The sequence below is a fragment of the Myotis myotis genome, unplaced genomic scaffold, assembly GCF_014108235.1.
Source record: "Myotis myotis isolate mMyoMyo1 unplaced genomic scaffold, mMyoMyo1.p scaffold_m19_p_8, whole genome shotgun sequence".
Classification (NCBI taxonomy): Eukaryota; Metazoa; Chordata; class Mammalia; order Chiroptera; family Vespertilionidae; genus Myotis; species Myotis myotis.
The window spans coordinates 38,185,209-38,197,616 of NW_023416390.1; the positions used below are offsets into that span (position 1 = coordinate 38,185,209).

Consider the following 12,408-nt stretch of genomic DNA (forward strand, 5'->3'; position numbering starts at 1 on the left):
GGATTGTTTTTTTAATTTCTCTTTGTGGATAGTTAATTACTGGTATATAAGAATGCCACTTATTTCTGAGTATTAATTTTGTATCCTACTACTTTGTCAAATTCGTTTATCAAATCTAGGAGTTTTTGGTGGAGTCTTTAGGATTTTCTGTATACAATATCATATCATTTACAAATAATGACAGTTTTACTTCCTCCTTTCCAATTCGGATGCCTTTTATTTCTTCTTGTTGTTTGATTGCTGTGGCTAGGACTTCCTTTACTATATTGATTCTAGACCACCAACTGACACCATACACAAGAATAAATTCAAAATGGATAAAAGGCTTAAAACCATAAAAATCCTTGAAGAAAACAGGGGCAATAAAATTTCAGACATCCCTTGCAGCAATATTTTGCTGATATATCTATCTCCTCAGGCAAGGAAAACAAAGGGAAAAACTAAGCAAATTGGACTGCATCAAATTGAGAAGCTTCTGCACAGAAAAGAAACTATCAACAAAATAAAAAGGGAACCCATTGAATGGGAGGACATATTAGCCAATGATACATCTGATAAGGGGTTAATTTCCAAAACATATAAAGAATATACAACTCAAAACCAGGAAGACAAACAACCAATTTAAAAATGAACAAAGACTTGAATAGACATTTCTCCAAAGAGGACATACAGATTGCCAATAGACAAATGAAAAAATACTCAATATCACTAATCATCAGAGAGGTGAAAATTAAAGCCATAATAAGATATCACCTCACACCTGTCAGAAGGGCTATCATCAATAAATCAACAAACAAGTGCTGGCCAGGATGTGGAGAAAAGTGAACCCTCCTACACTGTGGTGGGAATGTAGTCTGGTGTAGCCTCTGTGGAAAACAGTAGGGAGTTACCGCAAAAATTAATAATGGAACTGATTTATGACCCAGTGATTTCCCTTCTGGAAATATATATTAAGAAACCCAAAACACGAATTCAAAAGAATATATGCACCACTATGTTCATTGTAGCATTATTTACAATAGCCAAGATATGGAAATAGCCCAAGTGCCCATCAGTAGATGAATGGATAAAGAAGCTGTGGTACATTTATACAATGGATGACTACTGGGCCACTAAAAAAAAGGGGGGGAAGTCTTACCATTTTTGACTGCATGGATAGACCTGGAGAGTATTATGCTAAGTGAAATAAGCCAGTCAGAGAAAAACAAATATCAAATAATCTCACTTATATGTTGACTCTAATAAATAAAATATTCTGATGAACAAAATAGAAATAGACGCATAAGTATATGGTACAGAGAGCTGTTGCAGAGAGGTTTGGTGGACTGGTTGAAAAAGGTGAAGGGATTAAGCAAAACCCTGTATATATGAGGGGTAGGTGGAGGTGGGTAAGTGGGGGGGGAGAATGAGGAAAATAGATGGAAGAAGACTTTGCTTGGGATGATGGGCATAAGATACAGTGTGCTGATGATATTTTATTGAGTTGTGCACTTGAAATGTATGGTTTTGCTAACTAGTGTCACCCCAATAAATTCAATTAAAAAATAATAAAGTTTACTAGAAAAAAAATCCTATCCCTGGATCAGAAGGCAGGATAAATTACACACTATTATAGAACTAACTGGCAAATATTAGAGGAAATTATGTTTTAGTCAACAAAAATTGAGATTTGCCTTGGTGACTTACATTGTCTGCCAAACCACCACTCCTCCACTATCTTCCTTACCAACAGAATTCCTTTGATGTCACTGGCTATTGGCATCTATACCTAACACTAAGAGACTGGCAGACACCATGTGACCATATGTGGAGTTAGCCTACAAAGAAAAACCTAGATGCTGATACGTTTCCTAGACTTTGGAAATAGTAATGCAGGAACCCAGTTAAATTTGAAATTTAGATAATGAATAATATTGCACAGGACATACAATGTTCAACTAAAATTCAAATGTAATTGGATGGCCTATATTAAATCAGACCAGCCTAGATAGATACCCAGGATGACAAAATGGAAAGTTGAATAGATGTTCAGTCATTGATGAAGTAACTGTGCTGCTGAATTCGCCAACTCTGGGCACTCTTTAACTCAAAACATTTTAATATTGAGGACATGTTCCTTACTGTTAAGCCAGTTCTTGTTGCATTTTCTGTTACTTACAGCCAAAATCATGCTAATGAGTACAGTTTTATCACCCCTCTCATTGAGCAAGTCAGTAACTCATATTGCTCATCCCTAAGTATCAACTTATAAATGCTAACTAGTATTTTCAAAAGTCTCTTTGTGAAAATTCTTCACTATGAAATACACCTATTTTTTTGGAACTCATAGTTTTAGATATTTGTGTGCTACATAAAAATTATTTTTGTGAAATGCATAACATATAACATTTTCCTCTGTATAGTTTAGCTGGATTGGATGATATTTAAGGCCTATTCTAGTTCACAAAATATTAGTTAATATGGGACAAATAAAATGTGATTTAAAGATGGGTAAGGCACCTAGCAATAAGGCCGTACACCAGACATCATCCGGTGTTAATTTTATAACAAGAGGTTCTATTGACAGTAGTCACTTGTTTTAAGAGTTAACAGAGTTATATTCATAGTACCACCACCTGAAAGCAGCAGTTCACAACTTCACATGGTGTTTCTTGAGTTATAAATACAAATTAGAATGAAGTCCTTTATCCATATAAATATATAGTTTTGATTCATAATATCCTAAAAGTACAAACCTCAGTTAAAGTAAAACAAGATAAATGATGGAAAATTTCTAAATAATTTTATTCATAGGCTCTGGAAGCACCAAAAGTTGACATTTTCCATCCATTTCCAATGGCTTATCGGAAGATCAAATCAGTTTGTTAGATCTTCAAGTTATAATTTCTACCATTGAGCACAACCTCAGTGTTTCAAGAACAGAGTAAGTTTTACATGAAATGAGCTCCCCTGGGCAATGGGGAAATAGCTCAAGCTGACAGGTAGGAACCTTTCTGAGTGGTGATATACATTTGTGTGCATAGGTGTGCAAATCTGCAACTGTATGCACATGTCTGTGAATGTGTGTGCACACTTAGCTTGTGAGTGATCCAGAGATAATTAGATCAAAATCCTCTGCCTTTTCCCCCATGTCTAGCCTCTAGACCAGTGGTTCTCAACCTTCTGGCCCTTTAAATACAGTTCCTCATGCTGTGACCCAACCATAACATTATTTTTGTTGCTACTTCATAACTGTAGTGTTGCTACTGTTATGAATTGTAATGTAAATATCTGAAATGCAGGATGGTCTTAGGCGACCCCTGTGAAAGGGTTGTTCGACTGCCAAAGGGGTCTCGACCCACAGGTTGAGAACCGCTGCTCTAGACAGAATAAGCTGCACAATATCAGAGCAGGGGAGGTCATTTTTACTAAAGATTTCCAAGACTGGTAAATGGAGGGGGCCTACCAAGAAAAAGTATATAATGGACATTGTTATCTGGCATATTAATACTCTTCAGAATTATGCTCTGGTCTAAAACTAGCCATCTCATCATTTTTTTACTTTCCTTTTCTTAACAGTCTTATTTAAGTGTATTTCAGTTCTTTTTCTAAGCTTGTATACTAAGAAAAACAAAAACACTGCAGTTATATAAGCGTACAATTTTAGGATACTGCCCAGTTACCACTGCTCCATTCAAACATACCTCTTAACAGACTTCCCATGTACAACCCTCAACAAGTACCTCATAGTATTTATCCAACAAAATCAGGAACTTGGGAAAGAAAAAGAAATGGAAAAGGGGGACATTTAACATTTCAATTGGGTGGTCTGAAGATATTGGAGATTAAAGAAATACATTTAGAAGTCAAAAATCTTTTTGTAGGACAATTTTTGAGATCTATTTTAATTTATAAAATAGAATGTGCTACTTTAAAAAAAAATGGTTGGTCTATCTGCTTCTTCCCTAATTAATAATCATGCAATAAATTCTTTCTAAGGACCATTCACTGAATTGACCTTGGAAGGATCTTTCTAGTTGATCCTTTTTTATATTACTTATTGATTTATTTATCTTGGGTAAAATTTTGTGTCCATGTCTTTCATAGTAAAGAAACAGAAATAAAAGCTATAAATGAAAAAAGAATACTTCTTCAGGGTCATTTAATTCAAATCTTCCTAAGAAAAGTTCTTTTCTCAATTTTAATTATCTAGTAATAACCATGATTTCTAATGTATCTAAATAATATATCTATACTACCTTGAGAGACTATTTTATTTCACATATCATCTCAAACAGTAAACTTACATTAAGCAAAAATTTTTAATTAGTATCTAAATTATTTTAAAAGGAACAATAAAAATGAAAAATTATAGTCATTATATAAATCTGACCTGAATTAGGTGGAGTGGGGGATGGTGTATTCTTCCTAAGTTTTTATTTATCTATGTATTTATTTATTTATTGCCAACTCAATGGAAACAGCAGTATAAAGTGTCTATGTAGGTCTACTATTACATATGTGATTTTAAATCTATGAAAGCAATCTAGCATCTTTTGAAGTATCATCTAAATTTTTCTACCAGTAATTTCATACAATAAAAAAAGCCTCTTTTATATTCAGAATACACTGCCAGCCAACCAGCACCAAAGGCCTTCTTTTGTTGACTATCAGAAGTATGCCCTTCTGCATACTTTCAACTCAACATCTATTGCCTTTAAAATCTTCCGCCATGTAACCGCCCTTTACCAATTCAAGCTGACATCCCCCTGGCACAACACTCCTCTCCATTTGCATCTTAGTTCTTTCTGATGAATATGCTCTGTTGTTCTCTTCACCAGGAATGCCAGCTCCTTCATCTTCTATTCTTACTCAAGCACCTCTTTTCCAGAAAGCTCTCCTAAGTCTTTTGGCCCATATGGTGCTCTTACTTTCAGGAAGTCCATTTAGGATTCCATTGTTCTCATTGTTGTTAGCGAGTTTATCCTTATGCCTTTCAGTATGCCCCACCTGTCCCTGCACTCTGAGACACATTGGAAGTTTCTCTACTAACCTGTGTTTATTCATTGTTCATTTCTGTACAATTCATATTTCTAAAAACCTAAGTAAACAGCCTGAGTTCAAGGGAAAAAATGAACAGGGTTTTAGTTGTATTTAAAAAAACAACTATATTCAGAATCCTGTTTCCATTCTGTAGGCATGCAATTTCTAGGCATTTCCATGATAGCTGCTAACAATGACATTGTTTCAGATTGGAGTCCCCATAATATTTCTCCCTCTTTTCCCTCACGGTACACAAGGTAATGCAATGGTTTTCAAATTTTTTTTTTTAGGAACAGAATTCATTTTTTTCCAAACTCATTCTTACCCAGAATTTCAGATATGTAAAAAAGATGCAAATGGAGCAACTCTGTTGCAGAGTGTAGTGTGTGAGGCAGAGGTGAGGGTCCAACCTGCTTGGCCCTTCCACAGCCCCAACAGTAGCTCCTGTGGCTCTTTGGAAGAATTCTGAAAGCGCTTTAAAGAAAGAGCAGAAACTCTGGCCTTGGCTCTGCTTTCTTCCCTCTGGTCAAGGGCTCCAACAAGTGTCTTTCCACAACCTTAAAAATAATGAACTTGATCTTCAGAGACCATTCATATAAACTACAAAGCCTCAATGCAAGCAGGACTTAAATGAAGAAAAGATTTATGCCTAAACTATTTTGGTGATCTATTATTTTATTGGATCAGTATGCTTAGGCACTTTCTTAGAAAAAATTGGTTAATGTTTGATAAAAATGAGTCTTGAGGGTTGATTAAAGATTTGAACAATCTTTTTGGTTTATTTAGATTCTGGTTTGTGAGTACCTATTATTAGTGGTAAATTTCAGTTTTTAAAATTCTACTTGGAGGTAGCATTTCAAAAAACAGAAACTCAATTTTGTTTTCAACATTCATAACTTCTAATCTTCTATATTCTTTCAAGGAAGCAAGCGGTGTAACACTGTGTTCCTACATAGAAACAATCTGGAATAAATATCATTCAGATATTTGCTTTGGCAGGTGTTCATTTAATAAAATGTGTGAAGAAATACGCAAACCCAGTGTCAGACAAATACCATTGAGGAGTACTATCATTCCAGTTAGTAAATTATATTGGTGCAATTAGGACATTACATTTTTACTACATTTTAAAACTATTTCTATGGGGCACTGATTCATTTGTAAATGGGGAAAAAGTTAGGCAAAACACCAAAACAGTAAGTTCCACTTGATTCTGAGCAACCTGTTAAATAAACTGTTGCTGCTTTTAACTGTAGAATACTTGAATATAACTGCCAATGTCTGTAATATTTTTTTAGAATTCCTGGTTTTTCCATCAGATAAACTTGACTATTAATATGATTGCCTTAGCTGTCAATATGGCTTGATCAAAAGAACTTTTGCTACTACAATCTTTTTACCAGAAATTTTTATTTAAAAAATAGATTTATAACATGAAAATCTCAATAAAAACCTCAGTTTATCTATGTGGATGTATGCATGTGCACATATATCTGTATACACATATAATTTTAGAAATATGTATTGTTAAAGTTATTTCCAGTGAATTAAACTTTGCAAATACAGTAATACATTTATACAAGTTACTAAAAATTTAATTTTATCATAGTGTCCTTTTTACTGAAAAGTTATGTAAGATTTTAAATACACTTCAATTAGGAATCATTCAGTCCATGCACATTATTATTCAGTCAATAAATAGTTGCATTGTGCTTTTTATACAAGGAGATTAACTTGACCCAGATAGAAAGTGAGTACTGAGATTTTGTTTCTGATACCCAGAAACCTGAAAACTAATGAGGACCATAATGAGGAATTGCATTATAGGGTAATTGTCATTTTAATTACAGGCAAGTGTTTTAAAATATCACTTTTTAAAAATGTTTTAAAAAAAGTGAATAAGGTCTGAAATGTATCACAGGGGAACTTTTTTTTTGCCTGGAAAAGCAGTGAGAGAGTCCTGCTTACACTTTCCCTCCTCCTACAGAACCCACACAACCAGCTTTAAAAGCACTGTTATTTAAAAAAAAAAAAAAAAAAAGTCTGGCATGGGTGAGAAGAGTGATTTTGACTTGGGAAAGCCTGAGGGAGAGAGAATGGGTAAAGAAGTAAGATAAGAAAGAAAGGGAACTAACATTTATGGAGTACTTAGCAATTGAGCTTTTATTTCTATTATGAGATTATGTTTCTTCTTAAAGGGAACCAGGTAAAAAGCTATCAAAACCACTGAGGTATAGTAGGACTAGAAACTGGACAAATAGAGTAAAATTTTTTTATCATGACTCTATTCACAGTCCTTGAAGGAAGAGTGTCTAGCACCAAACTAATGGAGAATTTCAAATACGATTTTCTTTCAAGCTGTATTCATGCCTTAAATTTAGTATATCAGCATTTTTATGGGGTTTCATTAAGCTGTAAGTTACAAGGAAAATGAGCAAATAAAGGTAATGCTCAGAAGATGTAACATATATTTATGGAATAAGTTTTTTGAATAAATGCCACACACAGGCAGTTAAATATACTATTGCTATTGATATGGCCCACAAGAAGTATAGTATAGCCATGAAAAGACACTTGAAAGTTTATTGCATATTTCTATTTATTTAATCCTCACCTGAGGTTATTTTTTCATTGATTTTTTTTTTTAGAAAGAGTGGAAAGGAGAGAGGGGGAGACAGAAACACTGCTGTGAGAGAGACATGCTGATTGGTTGCCTCCCGCATGCCCCCAGCCAGGGCCCAGAGCCTGCAACTGAGGTATGTGCCCTTGACCAGAATTGAACCCAGGACCCTTCAGTCCATGGCCCATGCTCTATCCACTGAGCCAAACCATCTAGGGCACATTATTCTTTTTAGAAAGATGTTGAGTTTTGGTGTCTTGAAGTAAAAGATCCCATTACTTTTCAATAGTGTAAATATACCAAAATAAAAACCAAAGCAAAGCATTCTACAATTAAAATGCTGTAATTTAATTTTTTAAAAATAATCTCTAACTTTAATATACATTTGTGTTTCATTTACCTACATTGGTTTTTTATGCCCTCAATTAAATTACCCTCAAATTGCTAGCAATAATAAAGGGAAGTCTGGTTTTTCCAATTTCTCTACAGTTAAACTTTAGAGCAGGAAAACCAGGGGCAGGCAATAATGTGAAGTTATGTATGACTTCTAGAAAATCTATATTTAGTTTATTTAAATGTTTGGTCAGAATGCATTATCATTGGTACAATTTTATTATATATCATAGGATTATAGCACATCTTGTCTGAAGAGGATGTTTTTAAAGAAAAAAACAGATATTTGTGCTCAAGTATAAAATTCCCTAATAGGAAATGTCTAAAAGTAAGATTAAAATAGCCTTAGTGCATATTTTAAAGCTGTAAAAATTACTTGGTAATTATTTCTGTTAAAAGCTAGCTAAGACAAGCTAAGCTGAAGTATTAATAGGAATGGAATTGCATGCCAAACTAAATTAGAACTATATTAGGTTCACTTTAAGAGGAGACTTTTTTTTTTTTTGGCACTTCTCTGAGTGCATGCTAGTCACATCAGAAAGTCAGAATTTTCCTAATTATTTTCTTGTCAACATGCACATTTTTATATTCTGCTTCCTATATTATAAAATAAAATATTAACACTAAATGCTGTGAAATTCTATATTTCACCTCAGTAGTATGCAGATTTTTCATAAAAATGTACATATAATATATCACACATTTTTTGGCATCATTAAGGAAGAAAAAGTTATTTAAGTGTGGCTATTTAAATATGACTCTTAAGGACATAGTAGGACAGCGTCAGGACATTTTTGTTGCTTCTGTTAAGAGGCCAGTTAGTAAATGTTTTGGGCTTTGTGAGTCCTCTGATCTCTGTCACTACTCAGTTTTGCCATTGCAGCACAAAAGCTGCCTTAGGTAAGACGTAAATTAATGAGCAGGGCTGTTTTTCAATATAACTTTATTTTGAAAAACAGGTGGTCAAGTCAAATTTGGCCTCTAGGCCATAGTTTGCTGACCACTGTTTTAGAACATACAGATTTTTTTACATTTTCTTTGTTTTACAAAGATGATTGAAGCACAATTCCTACTCTATCATTATATATTATATATTGTTATATTAATATAATATATAGTACATGACATATTGGTATTTGTAAGGATCAAAATAAAAATACATGGAAAATCATTTTAAAAACTAGAAATCAGTAGAACTAATGAAATAATAAAGATTAGAGTGGAAATAAATGACATAAAGACTTAAAAAAAAAAACAGTACAAAAGATTAATGAGCCCTGACTGGTTTGCCTCAGTGGATAGAGTGTCAGCCTGCGGACTCAAGGATCCGGCGTTCAATTCCAGTCAAGGGCATATACCTTGGTTGTGGGCACATCCCCAGTAGGAGGTGTGCAGGAGGCAGCTGATCGATGTTTCTCTCTCATCGATGTTTCTAACTCTCTGTCTCTCTCCCTTCCTCTCTGTAAAGAATCAATAAAATATATTTTTTTAAAAAAAGATTAATGAAACCAAGAACTGGTTCTTTGAAAAGATAAACAAGATTGAAAAACCTTTAACCAGACTCATCAAGAAAAAAAGAGAAAGGACCCAAATCAATAAAATAAAAAATGAAAGAAGGGAAGTGAAAGGCAATGCGATAATAAATATGAAATATTCACATGTAAAATGATACCTTTTCTAATATTACAATGGATGAAAAATTTTTCATGTTTCTATTAGTTGGGGATATTTAGAAATATCTATTATTTATGACCCTCTATTCTAGTTAATTCTATTATAAATAGGAAATTGTATGGTGCATTTTAAAATTACATTTTTAATACGTGGAACCTCCACTATTTTTTTCTACACTAAAAAAGAGGAAGTTAATAATTTTTAAAATGAAATATAAAGCACATATCTAATAATCCCATTAATTTACTATAAAATCAGTGTCACTGTGATATGATTATTGGTGATGGTGAAGTTAGGGAAAAAATATAAGTTAAGGAAATGACAGTAACAGCACTGTTGACAATGGAAGCTAATGACACCTTCACAAGGAAAAATAAAAGACACTAAACCTGAAATTCTCCATGTAAATTGGGAACTATAAGTTCTGACCCAGGCAAGACTAAAGTTTCCTTTAAATCATTTTAATGTAAAGATTGTTCAGTTAGAAGCTGTGATTTATCTATAATAAATTATTCATAAGAGAGTAAAGAATTCAGATTACAGTGACAAATAGTTCACAGATTCACATGGAAACTTTTCTGCCTCAAAGGCAACAAAAATATTACTTCACAGTTTTAAAGAAATCTGTTTTGTAGCTTTCAGTCTCATAAATTATGATATCCACATTGTGTTCTTAGGAATACTATCATACGTTAGGTAGTGACTTGACTTTAACATTATTTTATGATATAGTACATAATCTAAGGAAACGTTTCTAGTTAAACAGGTGCATATTGCATGATTTGCATTTTTAGGACACTTGAAAGGGAGACGAGGTGTTTTAAAAGATAAGGGGACTAACAATTCCAGTTTAACATTATCACTCACTTGAAGAATGATCAAACACTAGACAAGTTCGTACTAATCTGAAGTTTTCCTGACCTATATAAAATGATTCAACCCTCCCATATCCAGTTAGAGAAAAAAAATCACTAACTTGCTGAATTATCTTTTATTTTTTCTCCAGGTTTGCTGATGTTCTCTCTAGATTCTCAAGTGTGTTGTAGACTTGATGCATACTTCTATGTTATTACTTATATTACATCATGGAGATTTTATGTTTTAAACCTGTAAAATGAGTTATTTAAGGACAGTACTATATCTTACTCATAACACCCCTAGTACTTAACTCACAGTATCCCTGGCACTTAGTCATACTTTATTGGTTAAGCTGAATTAAAGATTATACCACCAGGAGTCCACTGTCATTGATAGTGACATTGTTAAGATCGATGGTTTCCCAACATGCTTGCATCGTACAAGTAACTTTTCTGCAAAGTATCCAGGGAGGCCTTAGATGGATAAATTGTCTTACAGAGTAAAGAAGGTACTGTGCTGAAATTTCCTCAGGTGCCTAATTAGCTTATATTTTAATTACTTTTTAATAAATGTTTTTTAGTAAAAACTTGCACTGACAATTGAAATCCCCAGTTATCCTGAAATAATCTATTGTTAGGAGTAGAATTTAAAAAGACCCTTAAATCAGCACTTTTCTGTAAACCCATCTATACTAGTACATAGAGCATTGAGTGTAACCTGTTCTATACATTATCCACTGCCGTGAGAATGGTCAGATTAACACTAAAAATACTTCTCACACAAGAGGTCAGCAAGATGCTTTTCCATTAGAAACAAAGGAATTTGAATATGTAATTCTAATGTAGATAAGTTTCCTTAGGAAAGAATACCTGGAAGAGGGAAGTTTGGGAGATTTCTCTCAATTGTTAATGAGGTTATTTTCCCTAAAAAAAATATACAGTACCTATAGAGACAGCTGACCTCCCAGGCCTGGGGCAAACATTATATTTAAAAGGAGTCCGACCTATGCCTCAAAGTAAATGAGCACCAGCCTGTATTTCAGGTGCTGAGTGTTTGGGGCCAGTGAATATACATCATTGTGTACAAGCATTTGAGCTGCCTCTTCCTGACTTGTATTTTCATGGCTGGTGGAGGAGAACTGCTTCAACTTCTTCCCCTTAAAACCAGGCCTCGCCCTACCCCAAATTCCACTTTCCAGCTGAGCTGATCTATTGTAAATACTAAGTGTTGTGTGTCCTCTCACCGCCCTGCAGCTTTGCAGGCAGAGCATCCTCTCCACTCCTTTGCCTGCTGTTTCCTCTGCTTGGGACACTCTCCACCCTATCTAAGCCCATGATCTAATTCCTGTCCACTTCAAGACCTGGTTTAGCTGTAAACTTCAATGGAAACCAATCCCAGGCCTTCCAGCCTGGATTAAGTGTCTTTAATCTGGAGTGCCTATACAGAATTGTCCACTTCTTGTTTTTCTCCCTTTTTAAAGTGTTGTTCTTGAAGACAGGGCCAATGTCTTATCCATGTCCATATCTCCCAGAATCCAAAATGAAGGAGGCAGTGTGGAGAAAGAGCAAGAATTTGGAGTTGCTGAGGCTATAGGACTTAGTAGTGGTGTTACTTTAGGTAAGTTCCAATATTTCTGTGTCTTGGTTTTATCATCTACTAGAGTCCAGGTGCACAAAATTTGTGAACTGGGGGGGGAGGGGCGGGTCCCTCAGCCTGGATAGTTAGAGGGCACAGGCCAGGCCGAGGGACCCCACTGGTGCATGATCAGGGCTGGGGAGGGACGTGGGAAGTTGGCCAGCCGGAGAGGGACCGCAGGAGGGCTCCAGGGTGTGTCTGGCCCG

The 12,408-nt window shown here is 34.6% G+C and overlaps 1 long non-coding RNA gene across 3 annotated transcripts in view; it reads right to left on the minus strand.

Moving 5' to 3' along the window:
- Window positions 1-12,408, minus strand: part of LOC118661879 — a 107,457-nt gene that overhangs the window by 12,376 nt on the left and 82,673 nt on the right. The gene's annotated exons all lie outside the window — the stretch shown is intronic.